Source organism: Lepeophtheirus salmonis, chromosome 1 (genome assembly GCF_016086655.4).
Source record: "Lepeophtheirus salmonis chromosome 1, UVic_Lsal_1.4, whole genome shotgun sequence".
In the NCBI taxonomy this organism is placed as follows: domain Eukaryota; kingdom Metazoa; phylum Arthropoda; class Copepoda; order Siphonostomatoida; family Caligidae; genus Lepeophtheirus; species Lepeophtheirus salmonis.
In genome coordinates this window covers 29,449,472-29,466,616 of record NC_052131.2, presented here as the reverse complement: position 1 = coordinate 29,466,616, position 17,145 = coordinate 29,449,472, and positions in this window count along the sequence as shown.

Sequence of the window (17,145 nt, the reverse complement as noted above, 5' to 3'; positions counted from 1 at the left end):
TACGGCTAAAGCTACGGATTAAATTTGATCAAACTTTGTACAATGATTATATATAGTTACAGTAAGACACCACTAAATTTTGAAAGGTCAAGAGCAATGTAATACAAAATGTAAAATATACATAATCGACCATAACTTTGGAACATATTTATATTCATAATTCAACATGAATTTAGGTGGAGTTTTTGTACTCTACAGTGTGTCGATACTAGTTCCCTTGTTATTCAATTTAAAAGGTACATTCAGGGAGATTTCGTCGTTATATATATATAATAATTTATGAAACTATCAGCACCTCTTGTGCAGAGTAATCTCGTAGCCATCCAAATTTGTATATACAGGGCCCACAGAAAGTCCTGTTAAATTAACTGTCTATAATGTAACTATATATAAGGTTGCAATATATCATGTTTGAACTCTAGTTGCGTCGAAACAAGATCAAAACAAACAGTTTTGTTAACCCCAATAGAAGTGAAGAGTGAGGCTTTAATTAAGGAGTACCTAAAGGACAAATCTCAACCAGCCATCTTGAGGTACCTGAAGATCCTGGAAGTCGACCCCATGCTCATCAAGAGAGCCATTGAGATGCACAAGGACACTCAATCTATAAAGAACATACCCAGATAGGCAGACCAAGGTCAAAAAGCACGCCCGGAGTCGTCAAGGCAAGGATTGCAAGAAATCCCAGGAGGTACCTTACTAAGATGGCCCAGGATAATAACATGGGAGCCCAAACAATGAGATACCTTTTCCGCGATAAACTTGGGATGTATCCCCACAAATTGAAAAGGCAACATTACCTATCAAGCATGGTCAAGGCTAAAAGACTTGAGGGAAGCAATGTCATTCTTCAGAAGCTTTATGAAAAGATTTTCATTGTGGAACAGGCTTTTAACCCTCAAAACGATCGGATTCTGATGAAAAAAGATGAGTTAGGTGACCATGTAGTCAACAAAGTGTAGAAACCACAGTCTCTGATTCCCGTGAATGGGAAAGGGAAGTCCCACTTGGCGTTTATTTGTTTTGCGAGACGGGGTGCTGATCAACACCAAGGTGGTGATCAGCAACATCCTGGAGAAAGGTTCCTGGGCCCAACAGCACTTCCAGAATAAGTCATACACCTTTTAACGGGATTATGCCCCCCCACTCATCCAGAGAGACACAGCAGTGGAGTGAGACCAATTTGAGTGGCTTATAGGATAAGCCAGTCTGGACCCCTCCAGCTCCATGAATTACACCATGTGGTCCATTCTTGAGAGCAGAGCCAGTGTGATCCCCACAAATAATTTGGACAACCTGAAGGCCAAACTGGTGGCTACCCGGAACTCCATCCTCGTAGACATGGTGCGTGCAACATACAATTCCTTTCCAGAGAGACTTGTGGCTGAAATCAAGGGTAAGGGTGACTATTTCGAATTATAGTTATGTCACATATTTTTGGAACTTGTGTTGACCTTTGTCTATCATTATTTGCAAATTGTGTATTAGTTATATCATTAGTACTTTAATAAATATTGAACTAAAATTTCCGTGTACCCTGTATACTGATCCCTCTCTGTTATAGATTTGATATCCTTTTCGACTACATTCAATTGTATTCAAAACCTGACCAAACGTCCATGTGTGCTCATAAAAACGAAGAGTAAACTTTATACATTTATTGCAGAGTTATTATAATTATATATATCCCTTTAATTGGTTATATGGAGTTGGACTGATTAAGTATGAGTAAGCATTAGAGTAATACATTTACTCCATCTAACCTATAAATATTTTGTTGAAATCCCTTACATAAAGTATATTTCTTTTTCTAGGAATCACCTGGGCACAAGCCTACACAAATAAACTCCAAGAGAATAACTTTTCCTGAGCGCCTTGGCCATGAACTAAGACGATTCCAATAATTTAAAGTCCTTTTTGGACTTAGAGTAGAATTGAGGATAGTAATCAGAGTAATTTTGGCGCATGTCCATGTTTATTTCCTTCTCTTCCTCCTCTTTTGTTACAGCTGATTGTAGCTGATATTATGAAATGTCATAAGAGACAAACGGTTCTACTCTAAAAATTGTTCAAATTGTAATGATTTTCGACATCATTTTTTTTAGCACGGAAAGGAATTAACTTATTTTAATTTAATTAATAATTTATTACTATTGTTAATTTTTTTTCCTATCCGTAATTAATAAAAAGTTTATCATTAAAAAAAGTAAACAATTTTATTATTTTTTTTTAAAATTCCTTAATACATAATAAGGAATTGGTATTGGAATCAGCCATATAGATGGTATTTTAATCGGTTGAAAAATTGGTATCGATAGATGCCTAATTGTAATACCAAAAGAACAATTTTGGAATTAAATAACAGTGGGGTCCGCAAAGGATGGGAAAAGGGACTGAAAAAAATGACGCATTTTTGCATTGTATTAAAAAAATTTCATATTTAAAATTTAATTTAATTTTTCCATTTGTTTTTCCAAAAAACAAAACCTTGCATAAAAATGGAATATTTTGAAGTTATTTTCCAAAAAATTTACTGTTAGTGAACAGCAGTAGATTTTAAATTTGTTTCCAAAAAATAGTACATATTTAATTTTTCCAAAAACTTGAATGTATATTTTTTTTATATTGAATAACTGTGAATTTTGGAAATTTCTCTCCTAAAAATTTAATCTTTTAATTTTTTTTCCAAAAAACTTTAACATTAGTGAACAAACGTTGTAAAAAATCTAATACATTTTTTTTTTTTTTCAAAAAATGTATTTTATTATAACATCTATAGATTTTAGAAAAAAAAATTATGAATAATTGTGAATTTATGTAAAAGAAATTAATATTTGCCTTTTTTTGTATTTTATTTAGTTTTTAAAAATTCATTTTTCTATTTTTTTCCAAAAAAAATCCAAAAACTAAGCCTTCTCCCTTCCACCCCCGCCCTGAAAAATATATATTTTTGCGTGCGCCCCTAATTAAGGATATAGTAACTTGTACAATCTGTCGATGCAGATTACAACAATATAACTTCTTTTTCACAAAAGCAAATAAATAAAAAAAATTGATCAGAAAACGTTTATATTTATTTTGTAATTATAGTACAAATATAAAGTTAAAGTTTTCAAAATTCTTTTAGAATTTTTTTTTTTTTTTTTTGTTTACTCTTTAAATAATTTTTCATTACGAGGTTTTACAAGGATTTTATACAAACAGATGCAAATTTTAATTGGCCAAACATCTTATTTTATAAATTGTATAATATTTAGTGTTAAATAATTAGTTATTGGTGACTTTGCAAAGATTTTGCATGTGTTGGTTTTTCCAGAATAAATCCTGTTCAAATGACTGGATTGGAACAAATTGCAATAGGTTGAGCTTCAACCTAGCGAGTTAATCGATCTATACCTGTGAGGATATATCGAAAAGGTTCATACGAACTTTGAAAAAGGTGGAAGAGGTCCAACAATATAAGTACGTACGGTTTCAAATCTACCTGTAGAATAAAAGTTACGATACTCAGTCTTCTGATGTCGAGGAATTTTTCTTTCTGACAACCTATACATCCAGATACCCAAATCTTGAAATCAGTACTTAAGGTTTGCCAAAAATAACGAGATTTGAGAATAATACTTGAAGCTTTTACACTAGGATATGATAGTTCATGAAATTGATCAAATGATTTTTTACGAAGAGACAAGGGAACAAATGGACGAGGCATACATGTTGATTTCTCACAGATAAGATCACAGATCCTTTAGATAATTTGACTTTTTCATTAAAGTATTGAATGAAAGTTTCATCTTCTTCAAAGGATTTAATCTACAACCATCTGATGTAGTGCAGCTGCCACATTAGAGGCGTCGTTTACTAGATGAAATATATTGAAACGAGGATTAAAGAAAGGAAGCGATTCACTTTTTTCAGAGCATCTTTCATACCATTGAAGGAAAATCGACTTTCTTCAGACCAAAATAAAGGAGTTTTCATATTTGAGTGTCTCATTAATTCGTTCATAGGATTAGTAATAGCTGCAAAATTAGGAACGAGATGCCTATAATAACCAACTATGCCAAGAAATCTTCTTAAGTCTTCAGGATCAATAAGCAACTTAAATTCATCAATCTCAGATACTTTTTTTATCGACTGGACAAATTTCATTAGTGGAGATAGACACAACTAAAAATTCGATAGATGATAAAAAAAAATTCACATTTCTTTGGAGTAATTCGAAGTTTGAATTCAGATAGAATTTTTATTACTTTGGATAAATGTTCTTTGTGTTGTTCTTCTGAATCACTGAAAATCAATATATATCCAAATAAATGAAAACAAAGCTTAGATGACTTAATATTTTGTTCATAAAACGTTGAAATGATGCACTAGCATAGGAAGACAAAATGGCATAAAATTATAATCAAAAAGGCCAAATGGGGTGATAATTGCAGTTTTAAACTTATGTTCTTCTTTTACTGGGATATTATAATAAGCACTACATAAGTGAATTTTACTAAAAATAACTGCACCATAACGCTGGACAGATATATCGTGCATACGTGGTAAGCGATAGTTATCAAGGATCGTCTTAGAATTGAATGCTCGATAATCGCCCACCGTACGCCATTCTCCAGGATCTTTCTTAGTAACAAAGTGAAGAGGAGTAGCCCAAGATGAATTTGAAGGACTGAACACTCCAGATTAGAGTAGTGAATCCAACAAAGATCGACGAATTTTCATTTTCACAGGAGAAAGTATCCTTGCTTGGAAAGATAGTGGAGGAGAGTCACCAGTATCAATATGATGATAAACATCAGAAGGAATTATTGCAACGTCATGAGCTTGTTCAAGTGAGATAATGGGAAGAAATTTGATCAAAAGCTCTTTAATGTTTTCATGATTGCCTTCAGATTAATTTTTACTGAATGGATGTCTTCTCTCAAGGTCAACATTCCCGTTCTACAGATATCTATTTGGGATCTTTTATTTCCCTTTAACTACAGTTATTAATAAATTTATAATAAGGTAAGAAATCCATACCGATTATCGGATACTCCACTTCAGCTATTAATAATGTCTAAGGATATTTTCTAGGAAGAGTGCGAATTGAAATTGAAGTTGCACATTCACCTACTACATCAATTTTAATTCCATTTGTAGAGGCCAATTTCACAGGCAAAGGATTAAACTAGAACTAGTTCAGCAGCAGCAGGTATTTGGTCGCCGTATAAACCGGGTTTTTTTTGGTTTTTTTTTAGTAGAGCGAATAGGTGAAGTAGAGCTCGAAGAAGGTTCCAACTGTATATTATCTTTCTTAGAGAAACAACACCGAGGTTTGCAAGAAAGAGCGTTCGGGCCATAAAAAATATGGGAACGCAAACTTTAGGTATTTGATCTTGGTGAAAAGGAACTAGAGTCATAGAGCGAGGACGTTGTGGAGTCTCGCGACTATGAAATCGATTTTTGTTTTTAGATAATACGCTTAAAACCGATTTAACAACATTTCGTATAATTGATCAGCCAATTGACCAGAACTTCCAAAGAGTTTTGACTAGGAGATGCTACTAGCATGGGTGCGATTTCAGAAGGATATATGCACCGTTGAACTTATCATGAATGATGTCTTCAGAAACTTCAATTTGTTTTGCATTATCTCTAAGGTCCTTTAAGTATAAGAGGGACGACCAACAAGTTGTTTTGAAGCGATAACTCCATTGAAAAGTTGCGATTTGGATTTTTCAAAAGCGGAAATCATAGCTTCTTTTAATTAATTATACGCACAGGAATCTCTTATTGACTCACTAACTTGAGAAATCGCACTTGAAGGTAATCCTGTTAGAGCGTAGTAAAATTTAGTAGTATTTGACACTACTCTTTGTAAATGCAATTGTCCATCCAAAATTTTGATGAATATAGACGGATCATTTGAATTAAATTCGGGAGCTTGTACTGCAACTCTCACATTAATTTCTAGTTATGGAAGTGTAGATGAAGTTTCTTGATAGTCCATAATTAAATAAAAAAATTCTTGGACATTAATTCAGGAAAAATTTATCCCACCGCTGCCACCAATTGTGGGTTAAAGGAAGTAAGAATAAATTATAGACTTTTTCTTTAACACCACATAAAAATATAATCTTTTTATCTTAATTTTTATTTTTACCATAAAAACTAATTAATATTAATTACTTGACTTTGTCTTGACGTTTTTTAAAATTATATAATTATTCTTCCGGGCGACGCCAAAAAACTTATTATCTCTCAAGCCCCCAGATATCTGGCCTGATCAGAATGAAACATGGGCATAGGTACATAACTCAGAATTCTGAACAACTTTTTATGTTCACCCAGTGCCTGTACAATAATAATATAAATTTCATTAGGACATCTGCATGGCTAGTTATGATAATTCGCTGTATTTTTTGCACATCTGTTTTTATGGAGTTATTAAACTAAAGAGTAAATTTTTCTTCTCTCAGCTGCTGTCATTACCATTTAACTTCTGAAGATTGTCCTTCGTTTTCTATTACATACAAGCTATCTATATACGGGTAAGTAGCAAAACTTGTACTCGAGAGATGGATTTAGAAATGCTTCGATAATTTTATATTTTCAATAATAAGTAAAAAAGTAATGTTATTAAAACATGTAGACATGGTTTTTGCAGAACTTTTTCCCCTCAATATGGACAACTTCATTATCAGTCACAGCCTTTACACGCTGCCAGAAGGTCATGCAGGAGTTGATGACAAACTCATCTGACAAGTTGTCCCATAAAGCCACTATGGAGGAAGTCAGTGAGTCCACATTTGTGTGTAAGGTGCTGTTGGTTTCCCTCTCCAAATTGCTCAATCAAGTGGGCACAAATCTGGTGAGATACGGTCCCTTATATCTTTCGACCAAGATGTTATATGTACATAACTTTTTAACTTCGGCGGACCTATGAGAGGGGGGTACTGCCCTGTCAAACGAAGTTACTCTCCGGATAGTTGCAAGATGGTGTACCTAAGCACCTTATAGTAGGTCTCTTGCCCGATATTCAGTCAAGCCTTGAAAAAGAACGGAAGCATCTTCTTTCCATCAAAGACCACCACGCCAAGGACCATTGTTTGGTTGGATATTTGGTGTGGTGAACCCCTTGGACCTTGGTTTTTGTTTCTTTTGTTTTAAATTATGATTTCCACTACCATGAGGTCTTCTCCATAAATTTTCATCTTGGCCAACTTAAAAACCATTACATAGAACACTAAACAATGTTTGCAATCTTCATCTTATCAACTCCAGCATCTAAGATATCTGAGATGCTCTGCGTTTTTTCTTGTTGCTCACTCATGATGATGAAATGACTAAATGGTTATTGTAGTTTGATTAAGTAAAAAGGATGGCGAAACAGAATATCAAAAAATAGTCACTAAACGTTTCATAATAAGAAATAATTAGAAAATAAATATTGATTAACAGTCCACGTTTTGCTGCCCTTTCCGGTATCTAAATGTTGATTTAAGAAATAACAATGTAGTCGTATTAGTGAAGTATGCAACAGTGAATATAGCATCAACAATGTAACATTGTTTTACATTTTTTTTTTCCAAAGTCCTCTTGTGATAAAATTTTCTCTGTCTCCAAAATTTAATTCTGCATACTTTATTATTGAATCTCTTTCTATCATTGATAGTTCCCTTTTCCAAATTTAATCTTTTTTGTTCAAGATGGGCAAGCCTTTGAAAAACCAAAAGTAGAACCATTTCAAATAAAAAATATTTATTATTCATATTCAAAGCTTTTTTTACAGTATTGATTAGATTTTTCAAAAAGCTTTCTGTTGAATCATCAACTTAGTACTTTTCTGTTGATAAACGATTCAATTGATACTAATACAAATATATTCTATACAAAGGTACATTTTAATATTATATAGAAACAGATTTAAACTTGCTATGTGACAACCTCACTTCACCTCCCCCCTCTCAGACGACAAATACCATAATATATTAACATAACAAACACATAATATTAATACACTTCACAAAACATTAATGTACAACACTGATGGATAATACTGATACTATTTAAGTCGTTTTTAAGGACATTCTGATTGATAAGTTTTTAAGAAGCATCTAATACGTATAATTTTTATTTCTACGTCAACAAAGTAGTATCTTCCATCTTCCCGAGTATTTGTAATTACTATACGTGTGCCGCACATCTTTGTCTTCGTATTTTGGATCCTATCGTAATTTCCAGGAATCAAAGAGTTTCGATTTGTAGAGGTACGATCGTAGTATTTTTGGATGAGATGTCTTTCTCTCTCTTCTTCCACCTCATCCTCTCAAAGTCAAAAGAACCTTAGTTTTTGTGAATAGCCAAATACCCATTGGGCTAGACTGAGTCCGTCAGATCTGGGTGTATTTCTCTATTCTAGGTGTGATGAATTAAATGAAGCCCATCAAAAGATATATTGAGTATCATCTTTATGGATTTGACGGCAGACTTTGCATGCCCGTTGCATTGGGCTGAGTATGGGTATTAAGCTCAAATTTAATGTCTTAATCTTTGCACAAGTCTCCGAATCCGTCCGGAATTGTGGCCCACCGTCCGTTCGAATATGTATTGGAAGCGCCCAATCTTCAAACAACGTTGACATGATATCAATGACTGAGTTAGTTCAAGTCTTTCGTAACTGACTTATGAGTGGCCACCTAAATAATGGTCCACAACGACGATATTTATTTTCCCGCTGACTTAAATTAGGTCGGAAGACGCGGATTTGACGCTGAAGATTGTTTGAGTAATTCTAGAGGTAATGAAGGGCCTATCTCTTGGTATGAATTATAGCCTAATATTAACTACCTAATTTCATTTGACATTACAAGCCAAAAATATAAATCATTAGCTCTTTCACTAGTTCTTAAGAATGTCTTGGTGAGATGTGTGTAGTTATTTGAGGATGTCTTAACGCCTTGAGGAGGGAACCACAATACGATGACCGTTATAAATGGATCAGTTAGTGATTTCATCTAAGCTGAGAAGATCCCACTCTATGGAGAAACATTTTATGGATGGAAATGAGGGAGTTGTTCTGAATTCATATTCAAGAGTTGATTTCACAGCTTGATATCATCTTGGTAGGCATCAATTAAATTTTCCATATTAAAACTCCTGGTTTTGAAGCAATGATGCACATATGTCCCCATATTTATCATTTTCATGATTAAACAATGGAAAACGTGATAAGGTATCGGCTATTTGGTGTTCTTTCCCTGAAACCCATTAAATGACAAAACTGTCTCCTCCCAGTTACTGCAAAGTACATTGGATCCTTCAATTTTCAATTAAGTCAATAGTAAAACCACGAAACATTCCTATGAGAGGTTTATGGTCTGTAATTAGTATAAACTGATTTACCAATAAGAAATTTCTACATTTTAGGATAGCCCATTGGCCAGGGCTTTTAATTTGCAAAAATGTATATTTCGCGTCAGGGTCGTTCAAAAATCGTGAACCACACTGAATTAATCACTGTGGCTTTGTACAAGAACAAAACCAATTCCTCGATGACGTGAAGTATGCATCAGAAGTGTAATGGAAAGGTTTGTATTTAAGTGAGCGAGAACAGTCCCTTTTGGATAGGTGAGAATCCGTTTTATTTTTTCAAAGGCATTTTGGCGCGTAGACACTGAAAATTAATATTTTTCTTTACTAAGACGCGAAGCAGTTGTGTAGCATGTGATAAATCTGGAAGAAATATACTTAGTTAATTAGCAAGGCCAAGGAATGATCTAAGATGAGTTAAATTGCTCGGTTAAGGAAATGGGACGATAGTTCTGACTTTTTCTGGTTCTAGTGATATGCCGTTGGATAAGACAATATATCCTACATCCTTCACAGATTCAACTATTTGAATTTTGGGCTTTGATAGTGTGATATTATTCTCCTTACATGCACAAGGACTAATTAGGTTCTATTAAGAAGTTCTTCATGTTTGGAAGCGTATATGAGGATGTCATCGACGATCTTCTTTAAACCTTCCAAAACTTCTAATGCTCTGTCGCTCCTCAAACAAAATTCACCTCCGGAAGCGTTCAGTCCACATCTATTGCATTTACGTTTAAAGATGATGATGCTTCTAACTTTTGTTGGTGTTGTTGTCGATCTTTATAAGTAGACAGAGCTGCAACAGTTCTTGTTTTTCATCGTTTAGTTTTTCCTCCATAGAGAAAGCCAACTTCCTGGTAATAAATATCTGCATAAGCTTTTCATGGTTTGGCTCACTTTTACAGAGAATCTCTTCGCATAAACGTCTATTTTTTTGTATCCGTGATAAAGCATAGGTAGCACAAATAGTCTTAATCTATACTACTGAGCTCTACTTTTTATATATCCCTGTTGCTCTGCTTGCTCGTTTGTTCCATCTTATTTGTAGAATAGTAGTGCTCGTAACTTGTCCGCCATGACCTGAATTCCACCAGTGTCGAGTCTTTCGTGAGTCTCTCTTTCTTCAAATCATTATTTATTTTTAAAGTGTTCACTTCCTGGACGGGAGGGGGGTCTCTTTTGTTTGTTTTTATGGTAGTTTTGGACAGTTTTAGGATCGATAGTCCTAAATTTTCGACTGTTTCAGTGACCAATTCATGAATAATCTCCTCTTGGCCTCCTCTTCCTCCCATTGCATTTCAGTGTTGAATCTACTCTCCATTTCTTGTAAGGAATCCTCGACTTTGGACATGATGATTTGAACTTTCTTCATCATACCCTTGGTTCTTTCCTCCAATGTAAACGACTCCCACTCCTCCCATAAAGTTCCCAAATACTGTAACTTGACAAATTAGATTTGCATTCATTCTCTATTAAGGCAATTTAATTAGTCACAGCGCCATGTTGAGTTAACAACTTCAGACGTTTCTATTGATACTATATTCTACACAATGGTGCATTTTAATATTATATAGACGGAGCTTTAATCTTTCTTTGTGATTACATCACACTTTCAACCCATACAAAATTTCAGAGACTTTTTTTTTGTAAACAAATATTTGTTTGTGACAATCTTATGTTTAGAGGAAAAGTATACATATTTTAAAAAAAAATTTAAACGCAGAGCACATGCTATTTCACCATTTACTGTTCCAGGATCATAATTATTTTTGTTTATTATTTGAATTTTTTCATGAGTAGAACCTAAGAAGAAATGGTATGTCCTGTGCATGTATAACAAATTGAGCTAATTATTAGTTCTATAATGTTTGTCAATTGTTATAATTAATAAATATAATACGACTATAGTCACATGCCAAATGGATTTAAATTATAGACAAAAGTACTCCAGATGTGCATATAAGCAATTATACTTCATAGAAGGCGCTTTGATATTTAGGACACATTGGAAGAACCAATAAATGGGACTTACATAACACCCCAAATTAAGGACTAATACAATTAAAACAGAATCAAGTTTTCTAGGAGAAAAATGGTAAAAATATTGCACGCAACAACTCTCCAAACATTTTGCAATATAATTCATATTATGAATATTTTTTTCTCAGAATAGCATTTATATATTTTAGAGGAAATTACGTAATCTTTAAAATATTATAGATCATACAAAGCTGTATTGTTAAATGCTTTCACGATAATTGAGGAAGAAGTCATTTATTTTTAGGAAAAATTGACTATTTTCAAAACTTTGAGGCCGTTGAGCTACAGCTAAATGTTTTTCAATTTCGCTGAATCTATGCCGATTGTAATTTTTTATCAATAGGAACGGATTTTGAGCTGGCAATCCAGATATTTCAACAAAATAAAAATAAGAAACACCTTAGTGCACATCCGTCACATTATCATTTAAATGCATATTTGCACATCCACAACCTGTAATGTTATTTATTTGTGAGTTTCTATTTTAACTTTATTTGCCGCAAAAAAGAGAATTGATTTTATATAAATAATTCCAAGCAGTACATTTATCACTGATTTCATATTTACAATAAATCCAATTATCTCTTTGTTGTATTTCTCATATTTTCAATATATATAGAATTAAAATCTTAATTATTGATCAATATAGTCAAATAAATAATATTATATCTATCTGCATAAAATGCACTCCAAATTCGATATTCATCTCTCAATGAGAAGTGTAGGGGTTGCACATTGTTTAACCACATATTTTAAGGGTTAAACTCTAAAAAATTTGAGAATCACTCCCCTAGCTCATCAAAGTATATTTTTTTCTCAATCTGTTATAATAATTTTTTTATTGCGAGAGGTGCTACGTGAAATTCTGCTCATGAAAACGGACAATATGACAAAGGATTTGTTGGAGTGTTAACCTTCTGTACTATTAAATCGAAAGTTTGTATGTTCATCGACGCCTAATAACTCCGGGTAATGCCAGGTACTACTACTCGTATATTTATCAGTCTGGTTTTGGTATTATCACACATAGAATCCGAAACGGTCGAAGAGATCCGTCACAAATTTAGCAAGTAAACGTATAAAATAACCAAGCATATTATCTTTTCGCCCTCTGAGGTCATTCAGAGGCTGTTTTTTACATAAATAAATTCTCATTTCCTTCTCTTTTTTAATATCTATCTCCTTCTCTCTATCTCTCCCATTCTTCTTTGTACAGGTGTGCGCGTCTAAAACTGAACACTCCTTAAAATTTTACGCTATCCACATATTTGTGATTTTATTGAGTTGAAACCGGTTTATACTTCAAGGCAAGGGTCTAGAATAGTTATAAATAAGGGTGATAATTTTGGTAAGAATAGAAAAGCGTGTGGGAGGAGAGAAGAAATACTTATGGCATCATTGATTAAATAATATACATCTTCTTCTATCAATAAAGAACGTTATCATTCCCGCTTTTATTATTCAATATTAATATAATATTAGATGGTGATAGTCGATAGAGAACTGAATAAAAAGCCTAAAATAACGTCACCTCATATCAAGAGCAGGGATATTCATCTAAAAAATCAAGTTAATGATGAATACATCAAGTCAAAATTTAACTTTGATCTCACAAAGATGCTTATTGCATGTATTATAACCTTATCCATAGCTAATCATCTACGTTCAAAAAATTTGTGGAGAAATACACAGGTAAATTCTTCCCATCCCAAGGAACCATCATTAAATTAATGGAGGATGTTGGTACTGATGTCATTTATAGAAATACATATAAAAATGTTTTGAGTCATCCACACCAATTGACGATCAAGTTATCAGTAAAAAGTATAAAATATTTCCCAAATTCGAAATGGAACTCTGAATTTTGTACTATCTAACAGTAAGTATTCAATTTTTTTTTTAAATCTAACCATAAAATATGATTCTATTTTAGCTAAACATATCAAGAATTATGATACACAACTCACTCATTAAATGGCTAAAACAACTGCTTAAATGGTCACAATAACGGGGGTAGTAGCTTTGGATGGTTCGCAACTAGTTTGTCTGAGACTAGTTTTTTCGCTTAAAAACTTGGGTATGATTATTAGGTTTTCCAATATTACATAGTCAATAAATATTACTTTTTTATCCCATAAGGCTTAGCTATGCTTGATAGGCTCCAAGAAATGGTGTTCAGAAAACTCATAAAAGGCAAAAACAACTGTTTAAATGATCACAACAACGGGGGTAGTTACATTGGGTGTATCATTATAATTAGCAATTGTGTATATCCTTTATGATAATAGTATGTTGTTATATAAACATAAATAACGGGGGGGAAATCTTTATTTAATGCTCTTAATAAGGAGTAATATCGTCGGACATTACTACATAATTAGCTTTTGCTATAAATCTTTTAGATGGATTTATTTCTATCATTTTTTTAATAGTATATTTATTGTGTAATTTTATGATTTTGACATTTACATTATTAATAATAATTAGTTAGATCTCATCGGTAAAGATATATCTATCCTGTGCACAATTGTATATAGCAACTTCCACATGAAGAAGAGGAGTGATTATCTTTTTTGATTAAACTCCACGTCTCGCTTGTGTTTTGCAACCTAAACTTATGACATATTTAACTGGATTCCGATGTCAGAACCAGAAAATATTATTTGGATCAATCTATTATTTCAATATTCTGTATATATAATTTATTGTTATTAGTTATATGATTCCAATTGTTTAATTTTGTATATTTAACATAAATGTATGACGGTATATTTTTTAGTATGTAGATTATATTTAATTAAAACCTTCCTTTTTTAAACTTTGAACTCTACTTTGTCGTTCAATTAGCTATTATTCTGAGAATAAGGTTGATAATGAATTACAATTTCATGGAGTGTGACGTTTTCAAATCTAATTTAACGGATAATAACGTCGAAGTCAATTATACGTAGTATATCTTCATTAAACATTTTGTTAATAAATACTTTTGTTATACCCTCAAAAATCATAATAAAGCAGGCAGATGATAATCACATCAGTATATTAAACAATGATACCATATGTCTTTTTTCCCCCTTCTCCTTGCACGCGTTTTTCTCTACAATATTATCAACTTTAGTTATAAACAAAACTCCAGCAAATCTAAATAGCAAAGTGAAACAACAGCCAATAATATGGAAAGACGTCGAGTCGTAATTTTGGAACCTTCTGCGCGGGGAAAAACTCCCACTGAAATTTTGGCCAGGTTCTTAACTGCAACCGCACCACTGTTCACAGCGTGGTAGCCAAAGGGACTCCTGAGGCAACCACAAGATCTAAGTGAAGGCCTCGAAGGTCGGACGAAATGGTTGCTGCCGTGAAAAAGTCTGTCGAGGACAAGAGAGGCATGGCCACCGTGAGCAGCCTCTCCAGGGATACCAACGTGAGCAGAAAGACCATGGACCAGCTAGTTAAGAAAGATCTTGCCCTTCAGGTTTACAAGAGAATCCCTCGACAAGCCCTCAAGCCTGTAGACAAGGAAAAACTCCTCGCAAGGCTGAAGTCTGCCCTCCAGATTGCCTGAGCCAACCTCGACCAGAGCTTCATCGCCAAGTCATGCAGCACGTTCTGGTCCAGGCTGGAGTTGGTAGTGGAGAACGTGGGCGGCCATATTGAATAGACATGTGTCTAAGACTCGCGTCTTTCATGTTAAATAAATTAATTCGTCGACCACTTTAAAAATTACCGAATTATTTAACTATTTTTAAAAATTCCAGAGTGTTCAGTTTTAGACGCGCTCGCATGTATTTTTTCTTCAATCTTCATTCTTTGTATCTATTACATTCTATTCAGCAATGCAACACAGCACCATCTCCCATTATTGTATATAAAAGCTAAAAAAATCATTTGAATACAATAAACTTTTTGTATATTATTAGATCAAACTCTTGTTGATTCTTTCCTTAATAAAAATGAGAGCAAAGCAATTACCCATTTTGGACATTCTGATTAATAGACCTATTAAAGGAAAAAAATGTTAGAATAAATAAAAATTAAGTCGTAACACAAAATATTTTTGAATATAGGAAATTTGAGAGTTTTATTATGATTTCAAAATATTATACAAAAGTAGATTAACTACAAATTCATATTACTAAAAAATAACAAATTCAGAAAAAAGTAATGAGATAGGGAGGCCGAATCCAAATTGAGCTTTCCCTATTACTTCTTAAAAAATAGGTACATATAATTATGTTTTTAGTTGGACTATGTTCCCCCAGGAGCCTTGTCTCATGAGGTGGTCCTTGATAGACTCATTTAAGTAAATTATAATACATATTAATCAAAAACATTTGAGAATGTAATGAATAAGTTTGCCAAAAACTTAAGTTAGAGGGTGGGTGTGCGGATAGGAATTCATATGTAAGTTACTTGTTACAATAATTCATTTGTTTACAACAAACCTTCAATTCTCAACATTCTCAGATTCAACACCTATGTTGATTAATTACGTGTTATTATTAAATTATTTTTATACTTATATAATTTACATTTAAAAATTTTTTAAAGCTATTTATACTTAAGATTCTGAGTAAAATTATATTATCAAAGATGGAATTAAACGTAGGATGATTAAATATTTACCGAGAAATTGGATGATAATGTATAAATAAAAGTTAGACCTGTGTACTTTTATTTATCTTAAGATTTAAATTGATAACCCCACACTTTTGTAGCTCGGGGAACTCCTTCCCGGTTAATTTGATCGGCTTACTGCAACATTTGCAACATCCCTCGGAGGTCTCGCTACCCTCCGCCGCTGTCATCTCATCTGAGCTTCACTTGCCACTTTGCCTTCTAGATCTACACACACTGATACATGTTTGAAAAATATCAAGATATCTAATAAAGTTTATGTAAATCATTCGTTGCATGCAAACGTATTTCTTTCTTGCTATATTGATAGTGTTCACCTATAAACGAGTAAGTGTTTTGTAAGGTAGGGTTTATTTGTATATATATATATGTAAGACAACACTGGATTGTGATTGGAGGAACATTGAAAGGTATTCTCTTCACTCCTATTGCATTAGCGTGTATTGAGACTCCCGTCTATAACAATAGAATATAGTTATCTGATAGAAAATATTACAGTACACTTATTATTAATTAATCAACGTTCCGCCCCAACGAGAAAAGGGGAAGTAAAGCAGTCGAAGGTGCTCTAACATTTGGTTCTTCAAGCTGGATATCTTCAAAGCGAATGTGGGCATCGATCCTATTAACGGTAATCGCTGGATATTAAATACTTTGAAACCGTACGGAACAATCAAGTCGTCAACGCAACCTTTCATATTTAATTTATAATTCGTTATATTTCAATTTCAATTACATTATATATTAGTCTTGTTAAATTTAAGTTTAATAGTTGCTTTAAAGACCTTTGACTTGTTTTTTCCGATCATTATTTGGTGTTTATCGTACATTTATATATATATTAGTGTTCTGTTTAAAGTTAATTTAACGTATAAAAATGCCTAAAGGGGCTGAGGTAATATATCATCAAAATTAGGGATAGTTTTGCAACTATTAAATCTGACATAAAGGTGAGCCTAGAGTCAGGTAATTTAGATCTTCAGGACCTTCAAGAATCGGAGTCCTTATTACAGACAAAATATCAAAGGGCAATTAATTATTTTGACCAATTGTCTTCCGAAATATCTGAAGAGAAACACTTAGTTATTTTAGATGCTCATGATGAGGTTG